Genomic DNA, 22,756 nt, shown 5'->3' with positions numbered 1-22,756 from the left:
ACCCCTTACATTTTTAATCACAGATTTTCACAGTTTGCCTTACTTATTTAAATCTGTTATTTAGAAAGACACATGTATTGCTAAGTAAGGAAACGGCAGCTTTTGCCCATTGAAGCCTGTTCTTCCCATATTCTGTAGCTGGCTGGGGTCCGCTGAGAGACCCTTATATGTCCTAGCCTGGGTGTCCTTTAACCAGGCTGGATTTAGGACTGAATCCACTCTGGATTATCCAGTGCTCTGTACTAGAGGAGGAGGAGAGCTGACACTTAATGTCTTATCTTGCAGAGTAACAGTGAGACCCCAATCTCTTGGTCTCTACTGAGGGGGATGTGGATCCCTCCTTTAACCCAGAGACAATACTGTGTGTCCAAATGCTATGCTCCTGAAGTCATGCTGCACAGCCAGACCATTGATTCAGTTATTCGGTGCCTACTGTATGCCACACATCATGTGCCAGGCACTGGCAATGCCTCGGGACGAGATGGAGTCCCCACCCTCATGGAACTGACACTTTTGTGGGGAGAGAAGAGCTAGAAAGCCCAATGCAGACAAATTGTGTTAAGTGCCCTGAAAGGAACAAACTGTGATAGAGAATGTAGAATAGCAAAGAGGACTGGGGGGAAGGAGGGCCTGCAGAAGAATGATGTGGAAGCTGGGCCCTGGCTAGGGAAAGGCAGGAAGAACTCAACACGTGCAGAGGGAAGGCAAGTGCAGTCCGGGAGGACAGGGAGCTTTACATTATCTGGGAAGCAGGAGAAGAATCTGGTCCTGGGCCTCCTCCCTACCTCCTACCTGCAAGCCCCGGGGTCCTCCCTGGCCTTCTCTGTCTTTGCAGCTCCTTAGAGTGGGAAGGACCAGGCCCTGTGCTTCTGCCCATGGCCTACAGAGCTCCCTAGAGAGCCTGGGCTGCCTGCTCACCCGGTAGTTCCAGGCTATGCCAGAGCCTGCACCTGGCCAGAGTCCCAAGGAGTTCCAAGACCTCCCCCTGCCCACACGACACCCCACCCCATCACACCCCGCTCGAGTAACAGAGCTTGCAGCCTCACAGCCACCGCTGCCATCTCTTTGGGCCTCTGGTCACCTCCACATAGCCTCATCACCCTGATCGTTTCTGCTGCAGCTACAAGGCACCACTCACTGCCCTGCCACGCCTTCAGCCTTCAGCACGCTCTCAGGAATGTGCTACTGCCTATTCCCCTTCTTTCTGGTGACATCTGGTGACTTCTTTGAGATCTCTTCTAATGCTGCTCCCTTCTGCACCCCCTCTCCTACGCTTTCCTGCCTCCTTCCCCTCTGTTACTGGCACTTCACTATAAGGCTTACTTACCCTGTTGTTAGCTATTTGAGTCTCTCCCCGGCTTTCCAAGGGCAAGGTCTGAATCACTTTTATACTTGCAGTCCCAGGAGCTGATGCAGAGAGTAAATCATCAATACAGCTTTGTTGAACGAATTCTTCATGAGCCCCTTAGAATAATAATCTCCTTCATGTATTCAGCATTTAACAAGCTCATCCAAAACTTTGGGCCATTGTACACTTGCAACACCATAAGAGTAGGTGCTGACCGGCTGCACAGGTAGGGAAATGTGGAGAAAGGTTACATGATTCATGTTCGATCACACACAGATTGGTGGCAGGGCTGGGGCACGGTCCTAATATCCTCACTCTTACTTCACTGCTCTTCATTAACTTCAGAGCACTCAAGCCTGGAGTCAGAGAAAAAACACATTTCTCAGTAACACATCGTAAGATATAAGCTGAGTGTATACCTGTTTTAACACAACCTAAAAAAAAAAAAAAAAAAACTACACTATATTTGATCTTGGGCTTCCCAAGCCAAATAAACAAATTAATTAAAAGTGCACTATAAGATATGAGGTAAGCCTTTATTGAGCACCTATTATATACTGTTATATACAGAACTCAGTATTCTGGGAGACACAAAAGCATTTCAAGACTCTCCTACATAATACTCACAATTATTCAGGGAAAATGAGCCAGGGACAAACACAGCAATTGGAGATAATGTATGGGTGGGTAAATGCAGACGCTCTTGGAGCAGAGTTGTTTCTGAAGTGCCCATGGAGAAGGCCGTGGGAAGTCATTCCCATCCATGGGAGAAGAGGAGTGATAGCAGAGAGGAGACGTGGGGATGAGGAGCAGGGGTGGGAAGGTGCACAGGACAAGGAGGCATCCCAGGGGCTGGCCGGAGGGAGGGGCTTTATAGGAACACTTGTGGGAGTGCTCCTCTGAGGACCAGAGAGGACCCAGATGTGGTCTTCAGGGATGTTTCATCCACAAGTAAAGCATGACTCTTTCTCAGTTGCCAGAAACAGTTTTGAGAATAACAATCTCTAGCATTGGAAAGGGTGCCTCATCCCCGGGGATTCTAAGAGGGTAGGATTTGTCTTTCCAACTCAGCTCAGCTTCATTCAACTCAGTTCAGCTCAACTCAACTCAGCTCAGTTTGGCTCAGCTCAACTCAGCTTGGCTCAGCTCAGCTCAGCTCAACTCAGCTTAGTTCGGCTCAGCTCAGCTCAACTCAGCTCAATTCAGCTCAGCTCAGCTTATTTTAGCTTGGCTCAGCTCAGCTCAGCTCAGCTCAGCTCAACTCATTTTCACTCAGCTTGGCTCAGGTCAGCTCAACTTAGCTCAGCTCAACTCAGGTCAACTCATCTCAGCTCAACTCAGCTCAGCTTGGTTCAACTAAGCTCAACTCAACTCACTGTAGCTCAGTTCTGCTCAGTTTAACCCAGCTCTTCATATTGCCTGTCAGTCATGGATCAGCACTTCCTATCCCCAACTGCCACAGACAAAGCTAGTGAAGTAAGACACACGAACAGAGGTTCCTATCTCCTCTCTGTTCAAACTGCAATCATGACATCCATTCCCCGTTACCTCCACCTACCCCCATTGCAGGTGCTCGTAACAACGTCCAAGGACCCAGCTTTGTTACTGAATATGGAACTTGCGGGATGGTTGGCAAAGGCTCCAGCCCTGATGGAAAGCCCTGGAGGACACGCGGCTCAGCTGAGAGTGTGATGACTCTTCTCCCATTGCAAACTGAGACCATAGTGAAATGGACAGAAGGAGAGAAGGGGTTGTTGTAGAGCTGATGGCCCTGCCTGCCTGGCCCCAACTGACCTGGCCATTGAAGTTGTGCTAGAACCCAGGCAAGTGTCCAAGGTGTCCCTAGGTGAACTTCTAAGGTTGTAAGGAGGTTTCTGAAGGACACATCGGGGCCTCATGGAAAAGTAGGTTTGGTGAGGGCCTTTCTCTATTCTCTCTTTCAAAGCCGTGTATTGGGCTGGTTCAGGGCACCAGGCAGGGCTCTGCTTCTTTCACTCTGTCCTCAGGCAACAGTACTGCATTTCAGCAGCTCTTTAACCTCAAAGACCTGTGAGTCAGTGTAGAGCAGGTCACACACAGAGCATCCCTAGTTGAGCCCGCTGGCCTCATCACAATGCCTGTGAGCTGTTCACAGGCCTATAGAGTTCATGCCCCTCCCCATGTGTCAACACAGGAGCTAGTCCACGCTGAGGAAACCATTTATTGTATCTTTCCCCAGCAGAGTTTCTGTGGAGAGATTCTCCACCGATTTTCATAACTTCTCTCAAAGCTTCACAGCCTTTGTTCAGCTGTAACCTGGATCTAACCTCCTACTACAACACAAGCCAGTTCTCTTTGGTCTGATCCTCAGAGACAGGCCCTTGAGTGAGAAACTCCAGGATGTACACCATCACACTGGGAGTGGGAAGGTGGAAGAGAGAAGAGACAAAAGAAAGGGGGAAATGCCTATAGCCACTGCAAAACCAACAAGCAGAATGGTGGTAGAGACTAGCCTGGCCAACATGGTGAAACCCCATCTCTACCAAAAATACAAAAATTAGCCAGGCCTAGTGGTGTGCACCTGTAATCTCAGCTACTCAGGAGGTTGAGGCAGGAGAATCACTTGAACCCTGGAGGTGGAGGCTGCAGTGAGCAGAGGTCATACTTGGGTGACAGAGCAAGACTCCGTCTCAAAAAAAAGAAAGAAAGAAAGAAAACCCAAAACCATTTGTGGAGAATGTATTACATGCCAAGCACTATTCTAGGCATCATGAACATACATGAATACAAACAGGTGGACACATATCTGTGCCTCACTCATTTCAGAGTTGTTCACAGAGTCACAGCTGCAGTGGAGAGAAGCAATTATGCACAGATGGGTAAGAGAGCCCAGGGATGCTGAGTGACATGCTTTTGGTCACCCAGGAAGTTGAAAGGCAGAACCAGGTGTCTCGACTCTTGACCTCTCCTTGTTATTCCTCTCATGGTTGGAAGTGAGCATTTCCTAGGAAGACAAAAGAATCTTTTATTTTCTGGGTTCCTAGACAGGAAGTCCTGTTCACTGCTTTGGAGGGGTTTTCCTCGCCCAGGGAGACCCTGGCAGGTCAGCCCTTGTGTTCATGGTGCCTGCTGCTTGCAGAGCAAGTTATGTTCCTGGGCCTTCATCTTCTGGAAGTATGTAAATGCATGACATTACTTTTTTTAAATGCTTGGGATTTCTGAGATCTTTTCCCCCTGAGGCTGCCCCATGTTCTGAAATGTGAACATGGTAAGCAGGATGGATACATTTTTGGAGCAGTAAGTACAACCAGATGTGTGGATGGGGCTGAAGAAACACCAAGCTTTTGTGAGGGATGCAGAGCCCAGAGACCCAGCCTGTTTCTCTCCTCTCAGGGGAAATTAGTTTAAAACTGGCAAAAAAAAACCACAGGTCAAGGTGTTACCTGCCTACCAGTTTCACATACTCCCTGCCAGACTGCGAATCTGGTCTTGCTCCCATTCACCCAGCTCTCAGTGACAGCAGATGGCAGCCAGGTGCTGACACAATTCTCTCATTTCACTCTAACAATACCACCCAATAAATGGATAAGCAAGCTGAGGATCAGTTTCGCTAGGTAACTTGGCCAGGGCCACACAGGTAGGCAGCAGGAAGGGCTGAGATGCAAACCAGGACAGCTAGGCTGCAAAGGCAACTGTACTATCTTTGCAGACCAGCCTCTTTCCCCCAGGGACTCCCTGTCCAGTGGCAGGAGATCTGCAGGGTTCCAGCAAAGATGGGAGGCTCCATCCCAGGCAATGAGAAACACCTCCTGGCAGTATTGTAGCAGCCAGTGGTGAGGTTTCAGTGGAGAAAAAGTAGTACTCATCCTTGCAGGATTCAAAAGCAATGGTGAAGCAAGACACAGATGCATCAAACGAGTTGTGAATGACACATGTCACCACACAACCATGCTTAATTTTGGAGAAGCAAGTGGTGGATGCTTTAAGAGTTCTGCACTGTGACCTGGAGTAACCTGGAAAACATTCAGACTGGAAGGATTTAAGCTGCATGTTGAAGGATGGGAGGAATTTGGAGAGGCAGCGAGGTATGAGAAGCATATGAAGTTGAGAGTGTGTGAAAAGAGCAGGAACACAGAGAGAAATTAAAGAGGTGGTGCTGGTGAGATGAGAAATAACATTTACTAAGCACCTATTGTGTACCATGAATGGTGCTGGGGCTTGTGCATATTATCTCGTTTATTAAATCAACTATATTTAGTTTTAATTTACATATATAAGAAAAAGCATACATTTGAAGTGCACAGTTCAATGAGTTTTGGTAAGTGTATATACCTGTGTAATCATCATTACAATCAACATACAAGACAACATTCTGTATCTGCAGCTCCCCTTGTATGAATTCAACCGACTGCAAACAGAAAATATTTGCAAAAAAACCACAATAAAAAAATAACACTACCACGCCTGTAATCCCAGCTACTTGGGAGGCTGAGGCAGGAGAATCACCTAAACCTGGGAGGTGGAGGTTGCAGTGAGCCAAGATTGTGCCACTGCACTCCAGCCTGGGCAACAGAGTAAGACTGTCTCAAAGAAAAAACAAAAACAAAAACAAAAACAAAAACAAAAACCCATATATATATATACAGCAATGAACAACAATATAAATTTTAAGAACAATAGAGCATAACAACTATTTCCATAGCATTAACATTGTATTAGGTATTTTAGTAATCTAGAGATGATTCAAGTATATAGAAGGATGTGGGTGGGTTATAGGCAAATAGCACACAATTTTATATAACGGACCTGAGGACCCGAATTTTGGCATTGGCTGGGTTCCTAGAAACAACCTCTTTGCTGGATATGAAAGGACAACTGTATACATTTCCATCATTCTCAAATTCCATCATTCTCATGTTTTTTTTGTGATCAGTTACCAGCTCCCTCCCTCCAGCCAATCACTGATCTACTTTCCATCACTGTAGATGAGGTTTGCTTTTTCCAGAATTCACATAAATAGAACCCTACAGCAAGTGGTCTTTCATGTTTGGCAACTTTGGCTCAGCATATTTCTGAAATTCATCCATGTCGTTGCATGTATCGGTAGATATTCCTTTATAATACTGAATAGTATTCCATTGTAAGGCTATCCTCCCACCTATTTGTGAACATTTGAGTTGTTTCCAGTTTAGGGGTTTAATGAATAAAGTTTCTATGAACCTTTGTGTGCAAGCCTTTGTGTAGGCATGTTTTGATTTCTCCTGGATAAACATGAAGAGGTGGAATTGTTGAGTCATATGGTGAGTGAAAAATTTTATAACAAACTGATGAATTGTTTTCCAAAGTTGGTTAATCATTTTATATTCCCAATAGCAATGTATGAGACTTCAAGTTGCCCCACCTACTTGTCAACACTTTGTATTGTCAGTCTTTTTAAGTTTAGCAATTCCAGTAAGTGTGTAGTCGTAGTTCGTTGTGGTTTTAATTTGCATTTCCCTGATGATTAATAATGTAGAGTATTTACTTGTGTTTATCGACATTTGTATATCTTCTATGAGTGTCTGGATTAAAATTAGTTTAAATAATTAGGCCACTTTAAAATTGGGTATTTGCCTTCCAATAATTGACTAGTAAGAGTTGTCTTTAGGTGTTCTAGATACAAGTCCACTGTAAAATACATGTATTGCCAATATTTTCTTCAAGTCTGTTGCTTTTTTATCTCCTTAAAGAGTAGTGTTAAAGAGTAGAAAATTTTAATTTTTATGAAATCAAATTTATCAATTTTCCTTTTGTAATTTGTGTTTTTTGTGTCCTATCTAAGAAATCTTTATCTATCCAGAGATGGCTGAAGTTTTCTCCTGTGTTTTCATCTTGCTGTTTTACAGTGTTAGCTTTTACATTTAGGTCTATAATCCATTTCAAGTTAACTTTTGCGTGGTGTGGGGTAAGGGTTAAAGTTTGTCTTCTTCTATATGATATCTAATAGTTCCGGAACCACTTCTTGAAAAGAATATCCTTTCCTCATTAAATTGCCTTGGAAACTTTGTTGAAAATCAATTGACCAAATAAGCGTGGGTCTATGTTTGGACTCTATTCTGTTCTATTGATCTATATTTCTGTACTTATGCCAATACCAACAGTTGTGATTACTACTGTGAAACAAAAATGACATCCAAAGCTCCCTGACTGACTAAACAGACCCCTTTTGGCCAAAGAGAGCCCCAAGAACCTTAAAAACTAAGTGTTCTGACCAAGACCAGATGGGAGGTTGGTCACGCCCCATTTACCCCCTCCCTTGCTAACCACCATTAGACTTTTTCCCTAAGAGTTAAACAGAAACCAGCTCTGGAAAACAAAGAAGAGAAGATTCACTCAACAACCTGGTACCTTGGCCAGGCTTCCCTCCCCTTTCAGTTTCAACAGAACAATCAACCAGCATTCCTTCCTGATAAGAGACTGCTGACCACGGACTGGCTCTGGCATGCCCACGGAGGCTGCACACGGAGCACCTGTGTGTCCTTTGTTTTAACTTTTGATGTGTACAGCCTAATTTTACTGCATTTTAATGTTAAGTCTCCACTCCAAAGTGAACAGGGGACATACATAACACATGTTTGCTTACTCTGCATGCGTGCAACGTCCCCTCATGCATATTCATGGCCCCTCCTGTAACCTGTTAAATATGTATGTCTATCCAATTGACCAAGCATGAGACTCCTGTAACACACTCCCTCCCTCGAAATACCTGCTTTCAGTCTCTGCCAGAGGCTACACCTCCAAGTCTTTAGGTTGCAACCCTTTATAAGAAATAAAGTTATCCTTTCCAAACTTACAAATTTTGTGATTTTAAGTGAACACTACTATTAAGTCTTGAAATCAGGGCATCTAAATTATGTAATGGTATTTTCTTCTCATTTTTTTTCCTAGCTATTTAAGGTCTTTAGTATTTTCTTATAAATTTTACCATAATTTCCACAAAATAATAATTTTGTAGAAATCTTATAAATTTCTATACAAAAGCCTGCTAGGATTTTGATTGGGATTGCACTGAATCTGTAAAGCAATTTGGGAATAACTGACTTTTTTTCTGTTTTTGTTTTTGAGACAGGGTCTCATTCTGTTGCCCAGGCTGGAGTATAGTGGTGTGATCATGGCCTACTGCATCCTCAACCTCTCGGGATCAGGTGATTCTCCCACCTCAGCCTCCTGAATAGCTAGGATTACAGGCACATGCCACCATGCCCAGCTAATTTTTTGTATTTGTTTAGAGATGGGGTTTTGATATGTTGCCCAGACTGGTCTTAAACTCCTGGGCTCAAGTGATCCACCCACCTTGGCCTCCCAAAGTGCTGGGATTACAGATGTGAGCCACTGTGCTGAGCCTTACACTTTAAACACTATTGCTTGTATTCATCCAAGTTCTCCAGAGAAACAGAACCAAAAGGTTGTGTGTGTGAGCATCTGTGTATGTCTTAGTCCCTTCTAGCTGCTATAACAAAATAACTTAGACTGGGTAATATAAACAGTATAAATTTATTGCTGGAGGCTGGGAAGTCCAAGACCAAGGTGCCAAAAGATTCAGTGTCTGGTGAGGGCTTTGCTTTCTGCTTCAAAGATGGTGCCTTCTTGCTGCATCCTTACATGATGAAAGGGACAAACAGGCTTCTCTCATAGCTTCTTCTATAAGGTAACTTTTTCTATAAGACCTTATAGCTTCTTCTATAAGGTCACTAATCCCATTCAAGAGGGTGGAGCCCTCCTGACCTAATCACCTAAAAGTCACATCTCTTAATACTACTACAATGAGGATTAAATTCTAACATGATTTTTTTGGGGAAATCAACATTTAGACAATAGAATACATATATTTATTTAGAGAGATTTATTTTAAGGAATTGGCTTATGCAATTATGGGGGCTGGCAAGTCCAAAATCTGCAGAGTAGCCTGGTAGACTGGAGATCCAGAGAAGAGCCAATGTTGCAGTTCAAGTTCAAAGGCCATCTGCTGCCAAAATTCCTTCTTGCTTGGGGGAGGTTAGTCTTTGTTCCACTAAAGCCTTCCATTGATAGTATTAGGCCCACCCACATTATAGCATATAATCTACTTTACTCAAAGTCCACTGATTTAAATGTTAATCTCATCCAAAAAGAAATCTTCACAGAAACAGCCAGCCAGTACACTGACTAGCCCTCCAGTACAATGTTGAATAGGAGTAGTGAGAATTGATATCCTTGCCTTGTTCTTATTCTTGGGAAGAAAGCATTCAGTCTTTACTATTATGGATGATATTAGCTATAGGTTTTTCCTAAATTTTCTTTATCAGGTTGAGGAGATTCCTTTTTATTTTCAGTTTGCTGAGAGTTTTACAATAAATGATGTTGAAATTTGTCAAATGTGTTTTCTGCATCTGAGATAACTGTTTTTTATTTTTTACTTTGTAAAGATGGTGAACTACTTGATTAATTTCTGAATATTAAATCAACTCTGCATTCCTTAGATAAGTCCCATTTGGTCATGAGGTATTATTTATTTTATATATTGCTGGATTCTTTATGCTAATGTTTTGCAGGAACTTTTGTGTCTGTGTTTGTCAGGAATATTGGTTGGTAATTATCTTATAATATATTTTCCTGGCTTTAGTATTGGTAATGCTGGACTCCTAAAATGAATTGAGAAGCATTCCCTCCTATATTTTCTGAAAGAGTTTGTGTAGTATTTGTATTTCTTCCTTAAATGGTGGATAGAATTTCACCAGTGAAGCTACCAGGGGCTAAATTTTTCTTTATGGAAAGTTGTAAATCAAAAATTCAGTTTTTAATAGATATAGGGCTATTTAGATTTTCTATTTCTTCTTGATTCAATGTTGGTAATTTGTGTTTTTCAAGAAATTTATTCATTTTCTCTGCATTGTCAAATTTATTTAAAATTGTTCATAGTATTTCCTTATTATTCTGTTTATAAGATCTTTTAATTTATATAGAATTCCTGATACTGGTAATCTATATTTTCTCTCTTTCTTTCCTTGATCAGTCTAGCTAGAAGTTTATTACTTTTGTTGATATATATGAAGAAACAATTTTTTCATTTATTTTATTCTATTATTTGTTCATTTCATTGATTTCAATCCATTTCATCGATTTCCACCTTTATTGTTTCTTTTGTTCTACTTACTTTAGGTTTGATGTACTCTTATTTTTCTACACTCTTAAGCTAGAAGTTTAGATCACTGATTTTAAAGCTATTTTCTTTTCTAATATAAGCATTTAAAGCTATAAATATCCCTCAAACACTGCTTAGCTGCATCTCACAAGCTTTGACATGTTGTATGGTCATTTTCATTTGGTTCAAATATGTTTCCATCCCCTTTGTGATTTATTCTTTGATCCATGGGTTACTAGAAGTGAGTTTTTACATTTCTAAGCATTTCCATATTTTCCACATCTTTCTGTTACTGATTTATAATTTAATTTCAAATTACTATGACCATTCATATTAGTATTAGTACTTTGGATTATTTAAGTTATTGTAAGTTTTTTGAGACTTACTCTCCATCTCAGCATCCAGTCTATTTTGGTAAATGTTCTATGTGTACTTGAAAAAGTGTGTCTTCCGTTATTGTCATGTGAGGTGTACTATATATGTCATTTCTGTCAAGTTAGTTGATAGTATTGTTTAAGTCTTCTATATCTTTGTTTTCTGATTATTTGTTTTATCAGTTACTGAGAGGAATTTTGGGATCTCCAGTTACTATTGTGGATTTGTGTCTTTCTTCTTTCAGGTCTGTCATTTTTTTGCTTCATGTATTTTAAAGTTTTCATATTGGGTACATATACATTTTGGATTGCTTTGTTCTTGATCTATTGACCCCCTTATCATTATGAAATGTTTCTCTTTATCCACAGTACTACAATATTCTTTGTTCTGAAGTGTACTTTGATATTAACATAGTTACACTGACTTTTTAAATAATTAATGTTGTGCATGGTATTACTGCATGGTATATCTTTTCCCATCCCTTTCCTTTAATCTAACTGTATCTTTATATTTTAGGGTTTTCTTTTTAAAGAGTGTATAGTAGGGTCTTGCTTTTATATCCAGTCTGACAATCTACGTTTATGAATTATAGTGTTTAGATAATTTACATTTAATGTAAGGATTAAGTCAGATATATATCTACCATCTTGCTACTTGTTTTCTATTTGTCCCATCTGTTCTTTGTTCCCGTTTTATTCCTTTTTGTCTTCTTTTGCATTCATTGTACATTTTTTAGTATTCTATTTTATCTCCACTATTGACTTGCAAAATATATCACCTTGTTTTATTGTTTTTAGTAGTTGCAATAGGGTTTAAAATATACGTAATTAATATATCACCTCTACCTTCAAACAATATTATACTAATTCACATATAATATAAAAACCTTCCAAAAATATACTTTCACTTTTATATTGTTGTCATGCACATACTTTACTGCTGCATGTTATTAACATCACAATACTTTCTTTTGTTTCAAATCATTGTTTTAAAAACTAATTTTAAATAAAGGAAAAGGAAAAAAGGTAGTTTCTTCTTATCCACATATTTGCCATATCCTAGTCTCTCCAGTTATTTGTATTGATTCAAGTTTCCACTTGACATCATTTTCCTATTGCCTAAAGAACTTTCATACTTTTTTAAGTCCGGTACTCCTGGGAACAAGTGCTCTCATCTTTTGTCTACCTGAAAAAGTCATCATTTCACCTTCATTTTTAAAGTGGGTTTGGGCCATAATCTTAAAAGACATAATCTTAAATGCCATAATCCTGTTAAAATCCCAAGAGATCAAAATCCCTAAAGTCTAAAGTCTTAAAAATCATAATGCTGAAAGATCAAAGTCTGAAAATCTAATTTTGGAAAAACTAATTTCAAAAAATTCTTTAAAGATATTTATTTACATTTTTAAAGAGAGATTTCCTTGAGAAACATATAAAGACACAACAGAGCACTTAATACTTTACCCAATAAAATGGGCAATCATAACATACAAATTTTTACAAGCATAAACACTCAGGTATACTAACAATAGTCACATGGATATAATAGTTATAAGCAGATGAATCATATTCATAAAGGAATAGGTGAAAAAGCAAAATGTATGCATGCATGTCAGTATGGTCAGTAATTGTGTGTGCCCAGCTTTATAACCTCTGTCATTTGAAATAACATGATGGGCAACCTAAGTCTTTTGATGAAATCAATCAAAAACCTCGGTGGGTCACCATTGTATATGCAGTGGCCCAAAGAGCCAAGATTTTGAGACATTTTATCTTTCTTAAGTGCAGATGTACAAAAATAACATCTTTTCATTTGCTGAGGAAGTTTCAATATTTTACATCCATGGACAATGCTTATACGACAAAGTCAACGCTGCGATAATGCAATTTTGTGGAATTACATTTGCAAAAATTTCATAAAACAAATTAGAACTCACTAAAAGTCTTTACACAATTTATACTTAGTACTGGAAATGATGTGAAGATGAAATACATAGCATAGCAAATTGGTGTTATGTGTGAAGGGGCAGAAATCACACACAATTGAATAATTTAGCAGGGGAGATTTCTTGTATTTTTTGCCTGCATTTTCACTTCTTTAATCTTTGAAACACTCATTGAACTTGTATTTGGAAAGTGGTCGTGGTGTACAAATTTTGTAAGTATATGATGTCCTTTTGAAATTCTGGTTATTGCTTGGCTGTTGCAATTAAGCAATTTTCTGTTTTTGCAGTGTCAAAAATAATTACTTTTTTTTTTTTTTTCCTGAGACGTAGTTTCACTCAGTCGCCCAGGCTGGAGTGCAGTGGTGCGACCTCGGCTCACTGCAATCTCCACCTCCTGGGTTCAAGCAATTCTCCTGCCTCAGCCTCCGGAGTAGCTGGGATTACAGGCGCCCACCACCATGCTTGGCTCATTTCTTGTATTTTTAGTAGAGATGGGGTTTCACCATTTTGGCCAGGTTGGTCTCAAACTCCTGACCTTGGGTGATCCGCCTGCCTCGGCCTCCCAAAGTGCTGGGATTACAGGTGTGAGCCACTGCATCCAGCCATAATTAGCTTTTTTTTTTTTTTTTTTTTTTTTGGAGATAGGGTCTCGCTCTATCACCCAGGACTGGAGTGCAGTGGCACAATCTCAGCTTACTGCAGCCTCGACCTCCTGGGTTCAAGTGATCCTGCCACCTCAGCCTCCCAAGTAGCAGCTGGGGCTACAGGCTTATGCCACCAGGCCCAGCTAATTTTTTAAATTTTTTGTAGAGATGGGGTCTCTGCCATGTTGCCCAGGCTGATCTCAAACTTCTGGGCTCAGGTGATCCTCCTGTCTCAGCCTCCCAAAGTCCTGGGATAGCAGGTATGATCCACCATTCCTGGCCTAAAATTAGCTTTTAAATTTGTATCTTTCATCATTAAGTAACCTTGTACACTTTTAACTTTTCACCTTTTTTTTTGTAAGGAAACAATTTCACAGCTCTTTACTATTGTTCTGTAAGGAATACGGTAAGAAGGAATGATACTTGGCTTCCCCAGTACCAAATCTGTATTAGGCAGTGTTCTCCAGAGAGATAGAAGAAATAGGATTTGTATATAGGTATATGAGAGGAATTTATTAGGGGAATTGGCTCATGCAATTATAGTGGCTGAGAAGTCCTATGACAGGCTATCTGCCAACTGGAGACTGTGGAATATGGGAAGTGTGGTTCAGTCCAAGTCTGAAGGCCTCAGAGCCAGGGAAGCCAATGGTGTAACTCTCAGTCCAAGGCTAAAAGCCTTGGGATCCAGGCGGGGGCTGCTGATGTAAGGCCTGGAGTCTAGAGGCTGTCAAGTCTGCATCTCTTATGTCCAAAGTAGTAGAAGAAAAGCCTGTCCTAGCTCTCAGAGACAGACTCATTCACCTTCTGTATCTGTTCTCTCTGGATCCCTGGATGACTGGATGGTGAATACCAACAATGAGGGCAGATCTTCCCCACCTCGTCCACTCAGACTCACACAGCAATCTCCTGTGGAAACACCCTCACAGACCCACCTGAAATCATGCTTTACCAGGTTTCTAGGTATTCCTTAATCCAGTTGAATTGACACTTAAAATTAAGTGCACAATTCCCCTTGTCAATTTGGCACATACACGCATCTCCTTAAACCAAACTTAATTTCCAAATAAAGACAATAACAAGGTAATAGTTCTGCCTAGCATGCTGCAGCCAACATGATTCAACTATCTTGTGTACAACTGAAGATGCACTAATCCCTTCTCCAGAATTTGGCTTTCAGAATTTCAGTTCAGTTTGAGATTTTAATCTTTTAGGATTATGATTTTTCAGGATTTTAGACATTAGGGATTTTAATCTTTATTTTTTTATTTTTTATTTTTTGAGATGAAGTCTCACTCTCTTACCCAGGCTAGAGTGCAGTGGTGCAATTTCAGCTCACTGCAACCTCTGACTCCTGGGTTCAAGGGATTATCCTGCCTCAGCCTCTGGAGTAGCTGGAGTAGCACATGCCACCACACCCAGCTTATTATTATTATTATTATTGTATTTTTAATAGAGATGCGGTTTCACCATGTTGGCCAGGCTGGTCTTGAACTCCTGACCACAAGTGATCTGCCCGACTTGGCCTCCCAAAGTGCTGGGATTATAGGCATGAGCCACCATGCCAGGCCAGATTTTAATCTTTAGGATTTTGATATTCAGGATAATGGCATTCAGAATTATTATTGGCAACATTTTAAATTATATTTTTGCTAGACTTAGAATTCTAGGTTTGGTTTTTTCCTTTCCATACTTTAAAATGCATTCCATTGTCATCTGAATTGCATTGTTTCTGAAGAGAAGTCTGCATTAAGTTTTATCTTTTCTCCTTTGTACAAAATGTTTCTTTTGTCTCTGGATGCTTTAAAGATGTTTTCTTTGGAGCCATTTTTCAGAAATTTGGTTATATATTAATAACATCTTGGTGTAAGACATTTGGCTCTATACATTTATATTTCTCCTCAAATTTAGGAGGAAATTCACTATAAAATTTTCAAGCTTTTTTCTATTTCCTCCTCTCTCTTATCTTTGTGGCACTCCAATTTCATGGGTACTAGACTGCTTCATATTGTCCCACAGGTCATTGAGGCTACGCTGTCTCTCCCTACTCCCCCGCAAGTTTTCTTTCTTTCTTTTCTTTGGTTTAGATAAGTTTATATTGCTATGTCCTCAAATTCACTGTTATTTTCTTCTGCAGTGCCGAATACGCTGTTAGTCTCATCCAGTGAAATTTTCATTTTATCTCTTGAAGTCCCATTTAGTTCTTTTTCATATCTTTCATTTCTTTCTCATTATATTCATTTTTCTTTGACTACATAAACTTATTTATAATAGCTGTTTTAAAGTTTTTGTGTGCTAATTTCATCATCTCTGTCATTTCTTAATTTTTATCTACTGATTTTCTTCCTGGTTATAGGTCACATTTTCCTGCTTCCTTTCATGCTTTGTAATATTCTTTTGGATGCTGGACATTGTGGATTTTATTTTGTTCTGTGTTGGATTTTGTTATGTTCTTTTGAAGAATGTTGATCTTTGCTCTGGCAAGCAGTTAAGTTACTTGCAGAATAGTTTAACCCTTTTGAGGACAGTTTTTCAGCTTTGGTAGCACTTCTGCTAAGGTGTGACTCTTTTGTGGTCTCTAACTGAATGACTCTGAACCTCAGTGTGGACCTTCTATGCCGGCTGGTTGAATGCAAGTATCTTGTAGCCCTGTGTGACTGCTGGGAATTGTTCAGCTTATATCTGCCTAGTAGTTCTTTACTTAGTCTCATGGAGTTTCACCGTACTCAAGTTCAGCTTAGTGTTCAGCAGCAGGTTCAAGGGGACCCCTCTGCAGATTCTGAAAGTTTTCTCAGCATAACTCCCTTCTTCAAGGTACTTTGTTATGCAAATTCTGGCTGACTCAGCCTCCCTGAACTCTGATCTCTGATACTTCAACTCAGTAAGACCATCATGCTCTCCCAGGATCCTACTCCCTGCAATATGGTCCCAGAAACTATCCCCAGGCAGAAACCTGGGGCAATGAGAGGGTTCATTTTTATTCTCTCATGTATCATAGTCCTGGGTTGACTGTTGTCTAATACCTGAACATAGGTGTGGTATATAATTTGTCCATTTTTATAGTTGGTTACGGTAGGAGGCAAGTTTGGTCCCTGTTTCCCCAAAATAATATTTATCATTTTTAAGAAAATGAAAAATTACAAGCACAAAGAAAAATATGGAGAAAATTCAACCAGTGAACATGTTAAAATTTGCCATATGTGCTTCAGCATTTTTTTTAAAGAACAAAAGTATTCCAGATACAGCTTAAGTGCTTTAAATCTTTTTTGATTTTTATAATGACCCTGCCAGGTGGTGATAATTATTTGAATTTTATCCAAGGAAAAAGAAACTTTCCAAGGATAGCATAGCTGGTCACGCACAGAGCTGGGTTTAGACCTTTTTAGGCCATCTTCAGGCTACAGAAATAGACTCTCAGGTGACCTGCACATCGTGTGTGCAGGAGCAAGACGGTGTCTGGGCTGACCGGGTGGCAGTGGAAGGGTCCATATGGAGTAGTGGGAGAAATGACTTTAGGTTAGCTGGGTGTGCCCACCGACAGACTCTTGAAAAGCACACAGGAAACTGGCTTTCTTACTATGAGTCAATGATACGTGAACCTCTTTAACATGCATATGACTGGGCTTTTGAAATGAACTCCAAAGCAGTGTGACTTAGCCAGGGCCAGATGGCTGTGGGAGGATGTGAATAGCCAGTAGGTATGGATGAACTCATTCCCATACAGGATTTTTCCTCAGGTGCTGCCATGAATGAGGTTAAATAAGGCTCCCTGGAACATCCCTATCATCACCTGAAGTGACCAATTTTGCTAGGTCTCTGTGGCATCACTGTCATGGGGCTCCTCTCATTGTCTGTGATTTAGTGACTGCTTTCTTCCAAATGGCTGCCTTGCTGCTCATGTGATCCACCCACAGACTGCATGGCTCAGGTCCATGTTGAATTTCACAGATTGTTTCATTATCAAATTTTAGTAGTTGGAGAGGAGGTGAAAGTTTTCACGCAGGTGTGCAAAGTTCTAAGGAGGATATAGGAGTGGGAGGTGTCATCTGGAGCCCTCCATGGATGGAAGAACAGTTCTTTTTAACCAAAGAGCCAGATTAAGCAAACACTAATAATCATGGATATCATTAAAATTTCCTGTTTTGTTTAGGGTCCGCTTCCTACTTTCTGGGAACCATCCCATCCTCTCACTACACAGCTTTGCGGGGAGGGGGACAGTCATATCCTTATGTGGCTTGGCTCCTGGCCATAGTTGTTCTCTCAAGCTGGGCCATGAACCCCTTCCCAGGACCTCTGGACGTGGGACCTAGAGTAGCATTGGTGTCTCTCTGCGAAAAAGTTTCTGTGGGCTGTCAACTCTGTCAAATGTGGGGCAGTCCCCACATTTCCCACCCTGGGGAAGCAGAGGCTGCTCGTCAGCAGAGAGAAAAATGGAGCAGGTGCTTTAAGAGGTACACAGATAAAAGACGGAGAGAGCCCCATCCTATGGCTGAGAGCCTGGTGGCGTCCTTGGATCTTATGACACATCCCAGGTTGTTTCTTTTTTTAAATCTCCATCTTGTGTAAATTCAATGTGAGATTATTTAATAATAAAATCTGCATTGGGTCTCCATAATGGTAAACATTACATACATAATCTCACCTAGGGCTAACAGCAACTATAGCACAGCAACTGCAAGGGCATGAAGAGGATTGCTGGGGGCAGGTGAGAGGGTTTCCCTGGGGTAGAGTGGGGGCTTTAGAAGAAGGTCCATTTTAGCTGCACTTGTTGAGGCTCAGCATGCCTGGAGGCAGGAGATCACGTGTGTTAATTCCTTGAGACTTCAATTTCAGTATTGGAACTAATTAATGTGATTGCTAAAATATCTACAGTTCTTCTTTCTGGGATATTTCAGTATAAGGCAGGGTATCCAATAGAAATAGTTAATATAATAATGTGAACCACATATGTAACTGTAAATTTTCTCATGGCCCCGTTAAAAATGTAAAAAGATACAGGTGAAATTAACTTTAATAATATCTTTATTTAAACTGATATATCCAAAATATTCTCATTTTAATATAATCAATATAGAAAAAATATTAGTGAGATATTTTACCTTCTTTTTTTGGCCTTAAGTCTTCAGGGTGCAGTGTGAATTTTAGACTCACAGCACATCTCAGTCTGGACCAGTCACAGTGCTTGAGCTATAAGTGCTTGAGAGCCATGTGTAACTAGTGGCTGCTGCATTGGACAAGGCAGGTTTCTAGCATTATTCTCAACTAGCCAGGAGACCTGCCCTTGATAAGCAGAGGTTCAGAAACAGAGACTCCTCCTTAAGCTGGCTCAGAAAAGAGGGGTTTTGTGCAAGGATCTATGTTGAAGAGATGGTGTCTCAGAACAGGAGCCTCGGCCTGGGTGGCTCTCATGAGAGCTGGGACTGAGAGGGCAAAGCCATCCCAAGCTAGGGCCACATTCCCACCTTTCCAGGAACCTGTGGAGCATTGACCCTGCTCTCTGAGCATCTGTTCCATTCTCTTGACTCTGCTCCTGGCTCCCTGATGCCCTCACCTGCACATGACCATCATGGAGATGACCTATTTCTCTTTGCTTCCCCGCTTTCTGCACCAAAATCCTGCTTTGGCTCTCACTTCAAATGTCAACGGCCACTCAGTTTCCCAAACTTATGTCCTGAAGGAGGAATCTTAAGAGGCCAGGATCATCTTTTTCACCAGGCCACAACGCAGTGGCCTTGGGAGAGGCTGCCCTTTAGTCAGAGCGCACCCTGATCTAGCTAGTTATAGCTAAGAGGTGAGGAGGGGCAGATTCCTATGGGGGTGGTCTCTGGGAGGGTGATACAAGATTGGCCTCTCATCTGACATCTTTTTCCTTATGGGAACAAAGGAGACAAAAGCCACTCTTTTGTCTTTCGAGGCTTCAAAGATAGCCTTCTCTATCCAAAGGGAAGAGAAATGTCCTCTCTACAGGCCAGGTCACTTCAGTGGCAAGTCTAGAGACTTCACAGGGAAACAGTCTCTGTATGGCAGCAGCTAGACTCAGACTTGAGGGTTTAAAAGGAGCGAGAGACATGAATTCCCAGTCATCTGTGCCCTTGTGGAGATCTAGGCACAACAGCACAACATTCACAATAGACTCTTATTAGAGAGCTTCCTTTTGGTCTGATTCCAGCAGAAGGGTTTCGTAACTTGCATTGTTGAGTCCTCACTTTCCTGGGAGGAAGATGGAAAGGTTAGAGGAAAATGCTGGTCAAAAAGGTCACAATCCCTGGAGTTGTTGGACATGACAAAGAAGCTGGTATTCCAGTAGAAAGGGTACCAATTTGCCTACTCCTTGCCCCCCAGTTGGGAGACGTCAGGGCACTCTAGGATTCGGAGTTTTCCCTTCACATGGGACTGAGCAGGACTGAGCAGCGGGGCCAGGCCTGGAAGGGCTTGGAGTCTGTGGTGGGTGGATGCGGCAGGTCCCTGCTTCCGGCTCCACAGCTAGCCCTGCTGGGAAGGCTTACGGCTGCTCCCTGGCCTTGACCACCCCTGGGGAGCAACAAGCAAAAGGTTCTGAACCAGGGCATTGGTGCTGCCGGAAGGGCCCCAGCATCCTGCCAGAACTGAACCTGACATGGCCACCCAGCAGCCCACCTCCCCCAGGTTGGGGAAAGCAGCCTCAGAGATCACATTCATTCGGCCTCAGAGACCACACTTTATTAGGATTGCTTTCATCATATCAACACAAGCAATAACAAGTGCTTTCAACATCCTAAACCACACATCTGAAAGCTGCACTAGGCCATATAGATATAAACCCTTCAAAGAACCGGCCACTTGTCCAGGCTTTAAGAGGCTCTAATGGACTTCAGGCCTGTCTCATTTGATCCTGAGCCCAGCCCCACATCACCATGCTGCCCTGCCCATGCACGGCCAGGTCCCACGGTCATGACTGCCCAGGCACCAGCCAAGCCTTAATATTCTATCCAAACATTGCCATCCCTAGAATCAATAGAAAAAAAACAGGACTTGGAAATCTCCTTGGTAAAAGAGCTTTCTGCTGTTAGAAAGTCCAGTCGGCTACAGTGAGGACTCAAGAGGACAGGTGGGTAGAAGAGAGCTGCATCTATAGGTGCTGGCTTTCTGCCCCTGGCGGGGCCAGCCCAGCCCACTCCTGGAATAGCGCTGAGTCCGCCAGCAGAGGGCCGGCACCCTTGGAGCCTGCCATAGGAGTGAAGCTGCATTGATAGGCTCTGTGCACTCCCCTGACCCACGCTACTCACAGCTGGGGTGCTGTGAACACATTAGCCAGCATCTCAGAGGTGGGCTTATAACCCTTGCCTTGCTCACTGCACAGGGTGATTTTAAAAGGACAAAATGGAAGAGCAATGTAAGTGGCTGGGTGCTGAAAAATGTAATGATGGCACTTGCTGAAATGCCATTTAACCTGCAGAACATATTTTACTAGCTGCAAAAGTGTAGTCTCCTCTAAGGAGTAAGGACAATGGAAATTCCAGGGCAAAAATGTAAAACAAGAAATACTGGGCCAACAGCAAGCCAGTAAACGGCATTTCTGATTCCACTCCTTAAAAGCCTTGGCTGAGCCTCTGGGTGAACGTAGCCTCCCTGGCATTGGCCCTGGGGCCCACTGGCACAGTTCCCTTTGCTGATAGAGGTGGGCTCCCATCCCCGATTCCTTCCCCACCACCCCCAAGGATGTCCACTATCCCCAACCTCCCTCTTCCTCTCACACCTTCCACGCTAGGCTCCTGCCAGAAATGCCATCTGCCAACCTCAAAGCCTCACCTCATCCCTCCTCAAGCCACACCTGAGTGTCTCCCACTCCTCCAAACTCAGCCCTGAGCCCCAGTCCCAGGGGGTCCCTCTGGCTCAGATGTGCAAAACCTTAGGACAGCATTGCTGTCTTCCTCGGTATGCCCCCAGAAGCAGACCCTGAGACAAGGATTCGGGTGCAAGTCGTTTATTCGGGAGCTGATTCCTGGAATCATGGAGAGGTGGTGAGGAAGACAGCCAGGGAAGGAGGAGAGCTGCTGAGGGCCACGCGAATGAGCTGTGGCCAGGGAGCCACTGCAAGTCAGTGTAGGATGCATCTCGGAATCATGCCACCAAAGGCACGGAGGCTGGAGTGGTAAGGAAGCTGGGGTATTTCCACTCAATCTGGGCCCTTATTGCTAGAGAGGTGCCTCTGGAAGCCACTGACCCCTGAAACTTTCAGTCTAACCTGCCCATGTGCAGATGGTGTCAGAGAAAGCCCTCAGGGAGAGAGGCACAGTTCCTTGGGGAAGGAAGTCATCTGCATGTACAGAACTGTCCTCCAGTAGACCAAGGGAATGTGTGCTGGACATAAACACCACCACACTGACCAAGGCCCCAGAGGAGCTCTGGAGCCGGCAGGCAGGTGCTCAGTGCTCGACAGGTGAAGGCCTGCAGGATTCAGAGTTGGAAGATCTGAGTGGGAATCCTGGCTCTGTTCCAGAGCAAATCTTGAGCAACTTCCTTTCCCTCTAAGCCTCACCTCCTTTGTTGAAATGGGATACTCATACTTTCTCCACAGGATTGCTGTGAGCCCTGAAGCCAAGACACCAGGTACTATTAGAAACTGGCCTTCAACCTTTCAGATAATGTCTTTTTGAAGTTACAAGTTGAGTGCTTCCCATTCTTACCAAAAGTTACTCATATTTCTGACTAACATTACTAATGCCAAAGCAATCATGCTTTGAAAACATAGCTAATAACTGATAGACAGTATACTATTAAATGGAGGAAAGTAATTAAAAATATACATACATATATACATATACATAAACATATATATATAGAGAGAGAGCAAGAGTGTGTGTGTGTGTGTGTGTGTGTATTCAGCCCTGGCTGGGAAAATGTTACAGGTTGGATTCACCAGAAACAGATAATGAGGCAGAATTTCAGGTGCAAAATTTTATTAGGGCTCAACATCTATGAAGGACAGAGGGCGTGAGTAGAATGGGAAAGAAGTTGAGCTGCAACAAGATCTTGGCCAGTCTAGCAGGAACTCTCGAGTGGATATTGTCCTGCACAGCATATGAGATGGCTGTGCTTTCACACCCCTTTCACACCCCTGCCTCTGCGTGACAGGATGCAAGCTGCCACCAGAAGAGCATGACCTAGTGCAAGGTGGCTCTTTGAGCAAGGCAACTCTTTGTAGGGAGGCGGCCCTTTGCAACAAGGCAGGCCCCGAAAGAGCTGATAGCTGCAGGTTGGCTGCTGATCAAGCTTTCAGTGGATGGACAGCAAGTCCTTTAGAGGAAGGGGATCTAGGCTGTGCATCC

The 22,756-nt window shown here is 42.4% G+C and overlaps 1 protein-coding gene across 2 annotated transcripts in view; it reads right to left on the bottom strand.

The window, feature by feature from the left end:
- Positions 1–22,756, bottom strand: part of SOCS5 (suppressor of cytokine signaling 5) — a 162,859-nt gene that overhangs the window by 58,845 nt on the left and 81,258 nt on the right. The window contains exon 1 of one of the 2 annotated variants that reach the window (XR_004178391.1): positions 1,328–2,494. The exons of the other annotated variant lie outside the window; for it this stretch is intronic. The gene's annotated coding sequence lies outside the window, so the exon portion shown is untranslated. Of the gene's footprint in view, positions 1–1,327; positions 2,495–22,756 lie in introns of those variants that run through there. 2 annotated transcript variants of the gene reach the window in all.

This window comes from Papio anubis, chromosome 14 (assembly GCF_008728515.1).
Source record: "Papio anubis isolate 15944 chromosome 14, Panubis1.0, whole genome shotgun sequence".
NCBI classification, from domain to species: Eukaryota; Metazoa; Chordata; class Mammalia; order Primates; family Cercopithecidae; genus Papio; species Papio anubis.
The sequence above is the reverse complement of the archived record's forward strand: the minus strand, read 5'-3'. Positions and strand labels throughout refer to the sequence as shown.